This window comes from Emydura macquarii, unplaced genomic scaffold (assembly GCF_026122565.2).
Source record: "Emydura macquarii macquarii isolate MOO-44397 ecotype Brisbane River unplaced genomic scaffold, CSIRO-AGI_Emac_v2 contig_1253, whole genome shotgun sequence".
NCBI lineage: Eukaryota > Metazoa > Chordata > Testudines > Chelidae > Emydura > Emydura macquarii.
Window position 1 is genome coordinate 27,594,396 of NW_027131390.1, and position 12,243 is coordinate 27,606,638.

Consider the following 12,243-nt stretch of genomic DNA (forward strand, 5'->3'; position numbering starts at 1 on the left):
TCAGCATGGTGGGAGGAGGGAGAGAAGAAGAGGTTTGTGAGGTTAAATCAATAAATGTATCCTGTTTCACAAAAGCAAACAGTAGCTGCGGGGTTCACAGAGAGACCCAGTGCCTAGTAATCACTGCTCTCTTTCTCCAAAGATGCATGTCCAGCAATCACAGTCTCACCCAAAGTTGGGGCTTGGCACTAAGAGAGATGCTGTTCACAGTGTGTCATCATAGGAGTAAAACTGAACCAATTTGAAACAATGTGCACTCCTTCAAAAAATAAAGGCACAGGGCAACATGTGATAAGACACTTATAGCACACAGTACACTAAAATATGTCCACATCAAATCCAAACGAGATAAGAAAGATATGAACCAAGACAATACGCTCAGAATGAAACAATAAAATCAAAATGAACTACTCCATTTTGATTCAAATTTAGTCAAAAAATTTCAGTCAAATTTGTGTCAAAATTGACACATTCTGCAAAACTTTTCAATGGCAAACAGCATTTTCTGATGGAAATATTTTTGATCAGCTCTGGCCAAGCAAAGACATAAAATATGCTTTTTGAGTCCCACTGTTGCTATATGAACATCCAGAAGCCTTTGAAAATTTAACAAACCCCACAAGTTGTAAACCTGTCTAACAAAAAGCAGAGAAACTCCATCAATCAAGGGAGCTAAAATCAGATCTACTGTTTATTCTGGTTGTTTCTTTCAGCCAGACATATATGACCTGGAGTTAGCCTCCACCCATCCGCTACCAGTCAGGCCCCAGTGATGTCTAGACAGTGAGTGAACTGATTGACTAAGACATCTGTCTCCAATGAAACAGAGATGTGGAATGTCTCTCATACACACTCTGGAAAGATCAAAGGCTACTGTATATCCCAACTTTCACTAACAGTTTGTTTGTGCTTAATAGTGCTCTTCAGTTCATTAAAGTTGTGTTCTTCAGTGTCCTTTTAGAATTAAATGTTAATATAGGAGGTTAAAAGATAGGGAAACAACATAATTAATGTCAGAATGACAGATAGACTGGAACTACCTTTACCCACAGTTCTCTTCCATTGGTGCATACACATGAATATGCTATGTATTTGCATATGCCAAACACTATAGAACAATGCTTCCCTCCCCATGTCTTCCTCTACTCCCCCCCGGAGGTTCACCACCATTGCTCTAACTCAATATTTTTTAAAAGAATATTACAGCACCCATGGGGTGTGACAGCACAATCTTGAAAATGTTTGAGAATAATGTGCCTTCCATTGCTGACAGAGACACAGCTAGTCCAATACTAGTTTTAAACTGTCATTAAGCTATAACACTGGTCACCCCATCTTGTTATACATTAGAGGTATGATAGTTTTACCAAAATGACCTTAATAATAACCACTTCTCTTCAGTGAAGATTCCTGTGTTCTAGTTTGAGACTACTGTATGTTATTTCATGCTCCATTTAATCATTTATGATTAGAAATTTTACTGTCATCCTGGAAAGATTCAAGTATCTCTGAACACAATGTCTAGGTAACACACCTATACTCACCATTACAAAGCTGGAATGTAATGTCAGTCTCAGAGATCACTCTCGAAAGTCACCCCTGCCAGAGGCTTCTAGGAATTATTGCAACCTGTAGGATATATTTTCTTTGTAGTCCATCTCTAAGACTTAAACATAATTAATATCTACATTCATGATGAGATGAAATTTTCTCACTTAGTTACATACATTTTATATACATTTGTATTTTCTCATATGATTGTATATAACTCCCTGAATAAAACTAAGGGAGTGCTAAAACCTGTCTGTTCCTGATGTATAATTGAAATAAGATGTATGTTTACAATTACCTGGAGAAGGCTAACAGCCTCCTTGTTTCCTTTCCTTATATGTGGTTACTTTCCATTCTATAAATTCTTTTGGTACTGTCTCCATCATCCATTTTCCCTAATGAGACTATGTGATTCATCAACACTTGTCAAGTAGCATTCATTACTGCTGTGACCTGTTGATTCTGGATACTTTGTGATCAGTGTGAATACCAGTGAGACACGGTATGCCTGATTTGCAGATCAATAAGGTTTAATGTGCAAGTTTTTCTAACATATACTAGTTACATACAAAGCCTAAAATTAACTACAATATATCATACTCACTAAGCCTGTAGAGCTAAGCAGTCACTCAGAAGGTTGTATACAGGAACAGCTTTCTTCAGGGGCACTGCCAGGGAGTCAGTGGCCTCTGGTCCAACCGGCAGCACCTCCCGGGGAGTCAGGTGTTCATGGAGCACCCCCCTTGTCTAAGTGGTGACTATTTATACCTTTCCATAAACAACCTTCACCTAATTATCTCTCTCTCTTTATCATATATGCCACTTACCTACATTGGGTTTCCACCCTTAACTACATTCCATTCTCACCATAATAATTGGGGTTGTCAAAACAAGATCTGGTGATAGGAGGGGCGGAGTAAAAGTATGCCCCTTGGCAATAAAACAGTGTACCCCCAGACGTTCAAGGATAACTTGTTGTTCCCATCACCATTATCTATGTGCAGCTGCAAGCATACAGTATCTATGTTTTCTCGTTATGTGCCGTGCTATGCAGAAACTGAGACATCTATAAGGCTATTCAGTCTCTGCTAACTGGAAAATGTCATGCTACAGGGTTCAGAATGGCCAAGCAAGCAACTGAAGCTATGCTAGGCCTGTAGTACAGTGGTCAAGCAACCCAAATTGTACTGGGCCTCCAACATGACCGTCACCAGTAAAGAAAATTCTCCAATATTTCTAAATGGCTGTCAGGAACTCAGCTAGCTCCAGCCTAGCAACTGATCTTGGCTGGGTCCACTAAACCCTCACTTATTGACTATGCTCCCTGATTGGACAGAAAGGCCAACAGCCTGGTAGCAACAACTGCATAGTGGCTTCCCAATGTGTTCCATGCCCACAGCTGTGCCCAGTCTGCTTCCTGTACCAGCCCTCGCTCTAACCTATGCTTGTTTCTGCTCAAGACCTAGTAATAGTAGGAGGTAGTAGTCCCTACCTTCCTCAGAACTCTCGACTCTTGGCTTCAACCTACCACAACTCCAGGCCTGCCCCTTTGTTTCTGTTCTGGCTCCTGGTTCTGATCCACAACCCCAGTTCTGCACTTGTTCTGACCACTAGGACATCCCACCTACACCTCTTCTGTTAAAGGTTGAGGAACCCCGAGAAGATAAGAGGGGACTTTTTCCCATGGCATGGAACTCCTCTACAGAAGGGTCCCAGCAGCACCCCAACCCACCTTCTCAGTCATTGTTGGGGTCTTGCAGGAACTGCGAGCTCAGGTCGCTGCACTACCTGATCAGAATGTGACCGTCCAGGCCAGGTACAAGACCAAGCAGAGTCTTCTGTTACCCCAACTCTTGCATCCACTTTCCATGAGCCCAAGCTTCCTCTATCTGACAAATATGACATGGATCGTGACAAGTTTTCATGGGTTCCTTAGCCAATATCATTTCCAGTTTGTGTTGCAGCCACAGTCCTGCTCCATGGATCAGTCCTACGTAGGATTAGTACTTAGTCTACTCACCAGAGAGTCCCTTAAAAAGGCACCCCACTTTGGAAAGAGTCCAGTCCTTTCCTTGAACACTTTGAGAAATTTGTACAGACAACAGCAGGCATCTTTGATAACCCTAATTGAAAATGTAATGCAGAGGCTGTTCTCCATGCCCTCTGGCAGGGTCCTGGGTCTGTTGCCAAATATGCAGCAGAATTTCAATATCTGGCTGCAGATACCCACTTGAATTAGGCTGTGCAGTGACACCAGTTGAGGCAAGGACTCAACAACTCTTATCAAAGATGAATTAGCATGGGAGCCTTAACTGATCATTGGATTAGGAGTGATTGGCAAATGGAATGAGCCTAAGAAAAGCAACATGCCACCCAACCTCTGCCAATCAGAAATATTCCATCTCCTCGGGCCCCAGTTGCCCTTTCTGACATCAAATCAATGCAAGTTGACGAGCCTACTCCCACCTCTCCACCGATGAAAAGAATAGTCTTTGGGCATTGCAGTTGTGCCTATATTGTGGGATGCCCAGGCATATTGCAGCAGGGTACTGGGCTGAAGACCAATCCACCTGTGGGTTGGAAAATGCCAGAGCCCATCTACAGTAAGGAAGCTAGGACTGGGTCAGTGCTCCACTCCTCCCTACAGCGAATCGCGCTGCTGCCTCTCTGCTGGAATCTTGGCAACCCCTAATCAGCCGTCTCTCTCTTTTTAACTGCGGCATTCTGCCGTGCCCAACATCCACTTAAAGTATTGTTGACTTGGGTGTCTTTGGCAATTTCATTGACCCGGAATTGGTTAATGGGCATCAGATTCCCATTCTTTGCAAAGACTTTGCTAAGCTTGTCCAGGCTATCGATGGGTCACTTTTCTCTTCAGGCTCCATACAGATTATACAGTATCTCTTAGAGGTCATTACCCTCAGTGATTACCAAGAGATTTTGCAGTTCAGGTAATCTGTACTCCACACTTGCTGGTCGTCCTTAGTGTCTGCTGGCATGTCACTCATGAGCCCCGAATCAGCTGGTGCTTGCGATCTGTACTCTTCTGTTCCCTGAAGTGCTCATGAGCATACCTTCCCAGCTCTACCCAACAGACCATCATATTCTTCAGCATGCTCCAACCCTCAAATAATTTAGAGTCACAAACTGAAGATTCATCAGCATTGCCTGGAATTCCTATCAAGTACCTAGAATATGCCAAGGTATTTGACAAACATAAGGTGGATGCACTACTTCCTCACTAATTGACCTTCAAGTGAGAATGGAGGTCCATTTTGGATGCATTTATGCCCTATCCCAACCTGAGCTGCAATCCTAATAGGAGTACCTTAAGGAAAATCTGTGGAAAGGGATCATCAGCAGAAGCGCCTATCTTCTTTGTGACTAAGAAAGACGGTTCCCTCTGACCTCGTACTGATTATTGAGCCCTAAACAAGACCTTCATCCACAATTGATACCCTCTTATTCTCATAAATGAACTCCTGGAAACACTCCATTTGGCTTGGGTCTTCATGAAGCTAGATCTGCCTAAAGCAGAATCAGACAAGGGGATGAATGGAAGACAGCTTTTTGTACCAGATAAGGCGATTTTGAATACCTGATCGTGCTGTTTGATTGCTGTAAAGCCCCCACTTCCTTTAAGTATTTAATGAACAATGTCCTCTGCAACATCTTCTGCCAATACATGATGAGTGACAGATTACATTTGCATTTTTTCAGAAAATCAAAATCTCCATGATCATCATGTGCATACCATTCTCAATCAGCTTTGCAAAATCAAGTTTGTGAAAACCCCAGAAAACATGAATGTGACAATGATACCATGGAGTTTCTGGGCTATGTCATCTCTCTGGTTGGACTCACCATGGACCCCTGCAAAGTTACAGCCATTCCCAAATGGAAGGCACCTTTGAATATGCATGAAGTGCAGTGGTTTCTTGGATTCAGTTTTTTAGTCAGTGATTCATCAAAGAATTATTTGACCTGATAATTTCTACAATGTCCATCCTCAAGAAGGGGACTAAGTTCACCTGGTCCTACACATTGGTGACTTTTGACCACTTGAAAAAAGAGTTTATTTCTGCCACTATATTGACCCATACGGACCCCACAAAGACCTTGTAGGACGGGCTCCTGCCCGGTCCAGTCCTGGCGGCCCTCCCGCGAGCCCAGGCTCCGAGGAAGGCCACTGCGCCTTCCTACAAGACAGGGGAATGTTATGTCGCCCCGGCCCTAGTTTCGCCCCGGCCCTCAGGCAGGGCGGGTGAGCAAGGAGTCTTTCGCCCCGGCCCTCAGGCAGGGCGGGCGAGCAAGGAGCAGTGGCTCGAGTTTACCGGGCGGCAGAGGCTGATTCCCTTTTGGGGATTGGCAAGGATCAGGGGGGAGGGGAGGGGGACGCTGGCCCACCCAACTCCACTGTGTCCCAGCCCAGGGCCCTAGCAGTGGCACGGGTGTTGCCACTCAGTCGGCGGGGCTCCTGCCGCAACACGCCGACTGGGCGTTACCCCTAGTACAGCCACGCCTCTGGCTGTCCCTGGGATCCTTCCTCCCTGGATTCCCCGGTACCTATGTCCGTCGGCTCCTCGGGGTCGTCGGGGTACACCGCACGGGGTAGGCCAGTCAGTCCTTCTGCGTCGACGGGGGTAGGTTGGGGAGCTCCTCAGCGAGGGGCAGCTCCTCCAGGTCGCTGGGCTGGGGGTACGGTCCAGCCTCCGGCAACTCCTCCAGGTCGGATCCTGTCTCCAGGAGTTGGGCGTCTGGCAGCTCTTCCAGGTCCGGACCAGCTTCTGGGAGGAACTCCCAGCTCTCTGGTTCAGGTGGCTTGTCCCAGCCGCTGCAGGCCTGAGGCTGGGCCCAGCGCCTTGGGCCTGGAGACCTCGGCCAGTCCAGAGGGCCCGGAGGCCCAACCCAGGCCTTAGAGGCGGGTCGCCGGGGCCGCAAGGGGGTTACCTGCGGCCGTAGTCTGGCGTGGTTCAGCCCCTTGCCGCAGCCGGCGAGGCAGCGCGTCTGTCTCCGCCGGCAGCCTTCTCCCTTCTGAGCTGTAGGGCCTGCTTCTTATAGCTGCTGCCCTCCCTAAGGCTCCGCCCCCCTGCTGCTGGGTTGGCCGCCCAGCAGGACCTATCGGGGCCCAGCTGTCTGGTTGCCGGGCAGACTGGGCTGCTGGCCAGTCTGGAGTCGGATTGGGTGCCTGCGGCCCTCCCGCGGGCCCAGGCTCAGAGGAAGGCCACTGCGCCTTCCTACAGACCTTCATTCTCAAGACTTACACCTTGGACTTTGTGATGGGATGGTCTTCTCACAATTTATAGGCTTCACCAGTTGCTTCATCTTTGTGCCTTCTTTTCTCAGAAATGGACTCCTGCTGTGAGAAATTAGGATGTATGGACCTCCTGGGCATCAAGGCCACCTTCAAGGAGTGATGCTGCCTCCTCGAGTCAGAACAGATTACAAGAATTTGGAGTGTCTACAGACGACATGATGACTCAACCAACATCAGATTCACTTGGTTCTTTTCCTTTTCTGATTTAACTTTATGGTTGTGTACTATCCTGGGACTAAGAACAAGAAGGTGAATGCCTTGTCTCATGAGGATGAGTACCAAGAAGTGGAGCAAGAGGCTCACACCACCATTGATAAATCCTCCAACTTTGTCTGTGGGAACATCACTGCTCACCTGATGACAACAATCCATTCTTTGCTTCCAAGTAACCTGTTGTATGTTCTGTAATTAGATTTCACCAACTCAGTAACAAATACAAACTCCTACATACTGTCTTACGATGGAGTCACTGACAGTCCCCTTAGGCTCTCCACCCAGACAAACTGGACTTGGTGATAAATGGTCACTTACACCAAAAATCACAAAAATATTCAGGTTGCTTCCAGTCCCTAAAGACCAGTATCTTACTCCAGATCAATTGATAACCTAGATCTTACACCAAAGACAATGCCTGTAACCAATCCCGTAAGAAACTATCTAAAGGTTTATTAACCAGGAAAAAGAAATAAGAGTTATTTACAGATTAAAGTAAGCAAACATATACACCCAAAAGAGTTGCAATCTAAATCCTAAGAGTGACAGAGGTGTGGTGACCTTTCAATTTGAAATGCCTTTCAGGGCAAACTCAGGGATAACCAAGAGGCATCTCTCACTTCAGTTTAGAATCACTGGCTCTCTGAGAGTTCAATCAGCAAAGAGTTGAAAAATTCTCTTGTGACTCTGTTTTATCTTTTATGTATAGTCTTCCAGTTTATGAGATGAGCATTCTTGCACATAGCATTTCCAAGGTGTGATAGGGCCATTCAGCAATCTTTTGTTTCAGAATGTTCCTAATTGGCCCCTTTAATCCCGATAGGGTTCCTGAATGGACAGGTGGAAGGATTCCTGTGCCTGGGTTCAAAAGTTGAGAGCAAACATTTTCCAAGTTATAAAGCAAAACTTGCGTATTTCCTTACAGTATGTAATATAGACATTACAAGTGAGATTAATGCATTCAGCAATTTAGAAGCATTTCATGGAGTCCAAACACCAAATACATTCTTATAAGACTAATACCTATTTTGAAAAAAGTTAACATACAAGTGAGCTGGTTTGGTTTTCAGCTATGAGTTTGTCAGTTCTTTGGGCAAGGCCCACAGGCATTAGCTGAGCTGGCACTTGGTTTATCAGCATCACAGTTTCCTAGCCATGACTGTAGCTCTGCCCTTGGGTTCTGTTATGACTCTTGACTCTGACCATTGGCTTGTCCTCTGACCACAGCTCCAGTTCTGCCCTCTGATTCTGCTCTGACCACTATACAGACTCCTGTTCCAGCCAGTAGGTTGCCCCATCTACACCTCAGTATGTTACAATAGCATTTACAATTATAGTAGTGAATTTCTAATTCTTAAGTGAAACAATATTTATTGCACAAATATATACAGATGGTCCTTAAGGATTTTATTATTATTTCACTATCCAGAAATATATGTTTATCTTGTGCTTAATGTTATACCTTTTTACTTTTCAATGGTAATTGTCATTCTATAGCATTTTTTCACAATGTTCAATCTCTGCTAATTAGTATTTGAAAATTAGTAATTTTTACTATAAACATTCCTCTTAGTTACATACATTAAAAAAAAAAAAAGGTTACTTTGATACTGTTTATTTTTCCATACATTTAAATGAGTATTTATTGATGTGAACATAGCAAGTACACTATGATATTCTTTCTCTTCCAGACTAGAGCCTTTCATTGTTATGAAAATTCAAATGTTAAAGTCATCATATCACAATGACTGTGATATGGAAGTTATGTGCTCTAAGTAGGAACACCCTTCCCCATGGCTCCCAGTACACACACACAATGGATATTGACCAGATTTACTCCCCTTTCCTAGACTCCACCTTTATTCTTAATTAAAAGTCAAAGTCAGGATTTCACTTTCTGACATAGGGTGAGATTTTAAAGGCATCCAAGGGTATTAGGTACCTCACTTACACTGAGTTTCAATGGGAGTTGGGTGCCTAACTCTCTTAGATATCTTTCAAAATCCCAGCCATAAATCCTAGCTCTCATGCTCCCTCCTAAACAGGTTAATTAGGATTTCTCCTTGAAGGAGTCCTCGCCTTTCTCACTTTAGTTTCTCTTGCTCAGAAAAACTTTCAGCTTATCACACACCCAAGGATAGGTCAGAGTCAAAGATCTCTGCTAGTGTAATTCCACTGAAGTCAATGGAGCTATGCCTGCAGAGAAAATGGTACTGTGAGAGATCTGACTACCAGCATGAATCAGCAGAATAGCTCTGCATCTCATTGTCTTAATGTTTGACCATAACTTGCATTGTCCTATTATAAATTACTGAGGAATAACTGTTAGCAAAAGCTGAATTTTTAGTGGTAACCACTTTCTATTGCAGTTGCCACAAATGAGTCATACACTTATTAATACAGTGTACTTCTATCTGTATTGGTCCCAGGATATGAGAGAGACAGGATGGGTGAGGTAATATCTTTTATTGGACCAACTTCTGTTGGTGAGAGAGACAAGCTTTCTGGCCACACACAGCTTTTCTTCAGGTCTGGGAAAGGTACTCCCAGCATCACAGCAAAATGCAAGGTAGACCAGATTGTTCAGCAAAAGTAGTTATCACATATTGTAAGGGACCATTCAAGGTAGATTGGCCCGTTCACATCTCTGCAGTCATAGGACAACAAGTTAAAAATGGTAAAAACCGAAAAAATCTTATCACCTATGGGTGAACACCTTTCACAAAGTCATCACTCTGTGTCTGATTTATCAGTCCTCATCAAAAGATACTTGCACTACACTTTCAAAAGATGAGACTGGGAGCTTAAATTCATTACTCTGTTAGATACTAAAAATCACGGATGGAACAGGCACACTATATTTATGGTTTATTACAACAACCCTGTAACCCACTAACCTATCTCTTTTGTCGTCTGACTGCAGAAGTGTTAAAATGCCATCTACTTTGAATGGTCCCTTGAAATGTGTATTAACTACTTATGCTAAACAATCTGGTCCACCTTGCATTTTGCTGTGATGCTTGGAATACCTTTCCCAGATCTCAAAAGCAGCTCTGTGTGGCTTCAAAGCTTGTCTCTCGCACCAACAGAAGTTGGTTTAATAAAATATATTACCTTATCCACCTTGTCCCTCTAATACATTTATTAAAACAGATCAGGATTTGACGACTGCCTGATTAATTTGAACCTTTATAGAGCTGACACTTCTTTCACATCCAAAATTACCAAGCAACAGGAATATGTGGTGTGCAAAAAAGCAAAACTGGGTACTACTAATAATGTAATTATAATACGTATATAATGTACTTAAAAGCAGCAATGTATATAACTGCTAACATGTGTTTACAGATTTGCAGAACTCTTCAGCATTTACAGTTTAGACTAGGGATATCAAATATAAAATACATCTTTCGAAATGTCTGACACAGATACTCTTTTGAAATGTTTCTGTTAATCCAAAATCTTGCTTGCTGCCAAAATCTCTTATCAAAAAATTTGAGACATTTACCTGTGTGGATTGAGTTCTATTCACTGTTTCTTTTTATAATATTTGAGAGTAAAATAAGTAGCTCCTATCCCTATGATATCCAGCCAATTCCCTCTGTCAGAAGGCATAGGGTTACTCTTATATTTATTTCTCAGACCTTTTCGCCTGAAATCCCAGTGTTTCTGTTTACATGAAGAAAGCCATCCTTCATTGTGACAGCAAACAAAATATGTATTCAGTCTTACAGACAATTAAAATAACACTTCAAGGTTACTACAGAAATTGCAACTTGTCAGAAGATGGTGCTATTAGGCCATCTATATATTCTGAGCATACTTTTAATTGTAAAAAGAAGTTAAATCCCCCACAAAATTTAAAATCGTTGATTAGTTTAAAATGCATTAAATTTTTATAAAGCAAATTATTTTGAATTCTGCTAAATCAGAACTTTGACCTTGAACTACTTAGTCAAGTATTTATTGTGGTATTTTCTCAAAATGAGTTTCAACAACTTTGGACTAAACTATAGTTTTAAGAGACTAGGTAAAAATGACAGCTACATGAAATTACTAGAACTATACAACTGAAACCTAAGATAATATTCATTAATATACAGATTTTTCTCTCTCTCTCTTTTTCAAGGATTGTATTATATTAGAGATATACTCTTCTGACTTTCTGCCCTTCTGTATTCTAGAATTGACCATTGGTATGCTCGATATGAAAGGAGACCTGCTGGCCATGTTAAATTATGATAAGCACAAAAAGGAGATCTTGAGGAAAATAAATATTCTCTAGCTACTACTACTTTTTAAAAAATTCTAACAACTGTTTTCATGTCAGGAAGATGGTTCATCATATCATATGTTATGATGCTTGTAACAGATTTTAAACTGTGTCAAATTGGATTTTTTTGGGGGGTTTTTTTGTATGAAGACTCTGCAAAACTTTATAGGTTGAACTTTAACATTCTTCTTTCCCTGTCTCTCTCATTCTTTGGGGCCTTTCATTTGACTTTATTTTCTTCATTTTACATTGATAAGAAAACCAGAATTGCAGGCTAGAGATTTAAAATATTCTTTTTTAAACCTACACTTGGAACACATTGTCAAGTGTCCTTCTGGATTTAAGTTAAAGCACTATATTTAACCTAATCAACCTTCAACTTTTTATAAATTAAATAATTCAATAATTATGTAACTATCTGGCATTATTTCTGAAGAATGCCTGCTTATAAAGCTTAAGAGCTAACTCGACTTGCAAGTCCTTTCAGAACTGTTATCTAGAAAGATGGTCAAAAGGAAAAAAAGAGAAATTGAGAATGAGATGACACAGAATTTGTATAATTTCTTCCTTTCCCTTTCCTTCCTTCCTGTTAAAATACTACAGAAAACAGGCAGTCAACACAGCGGAAAAGATTTCCCTCCTAAATGTAGATTAATTCTGTCTTTAAAAAAGTGTATTCCATTCTATGTGGGTCCTTCTACTGCACTCATCACTGTGGTATCTGAGCCCCCGGAAAGATCACTCATATTAGTGGTAGGTTATGAATTCATACTAAAACTGTGCAGGAAGATGTTACTTCTAGTGACTCATAGTACCTCCCATCACAGCAGCAGTGTAGCCTTTGGGAAAGAAACTGAAGGGAGGAGCCAGGCAGAAACAAACTGAGCAG

The 12,243-nt window shown here is 42.2% G+C and overlaps 1 long non-coding RNA gene across 2 annotated transcripts in view; it reads right to left on the reverse strand.

The window, feature by feature from the left end:
- Positions 1-9,155: 9,155 nt before the first annotated feature.
- LOC137153989 (uncharacterized) overlaps positions 9,156-12,243 on the reverse strand; it is a 449,601-nt gene continuing 446,513 nt past the window's right edge. For both annotated transcript variants that reach the window (XR_010919998.1, XR_010919999.1), the window contains one exon: positions 9,156-9,277. This is a non-coding gene — a long non-coding RNA (uncharacterized lncRNA). The remainder of the gene's footprint in view (positions 9,278-12,243) is intronic.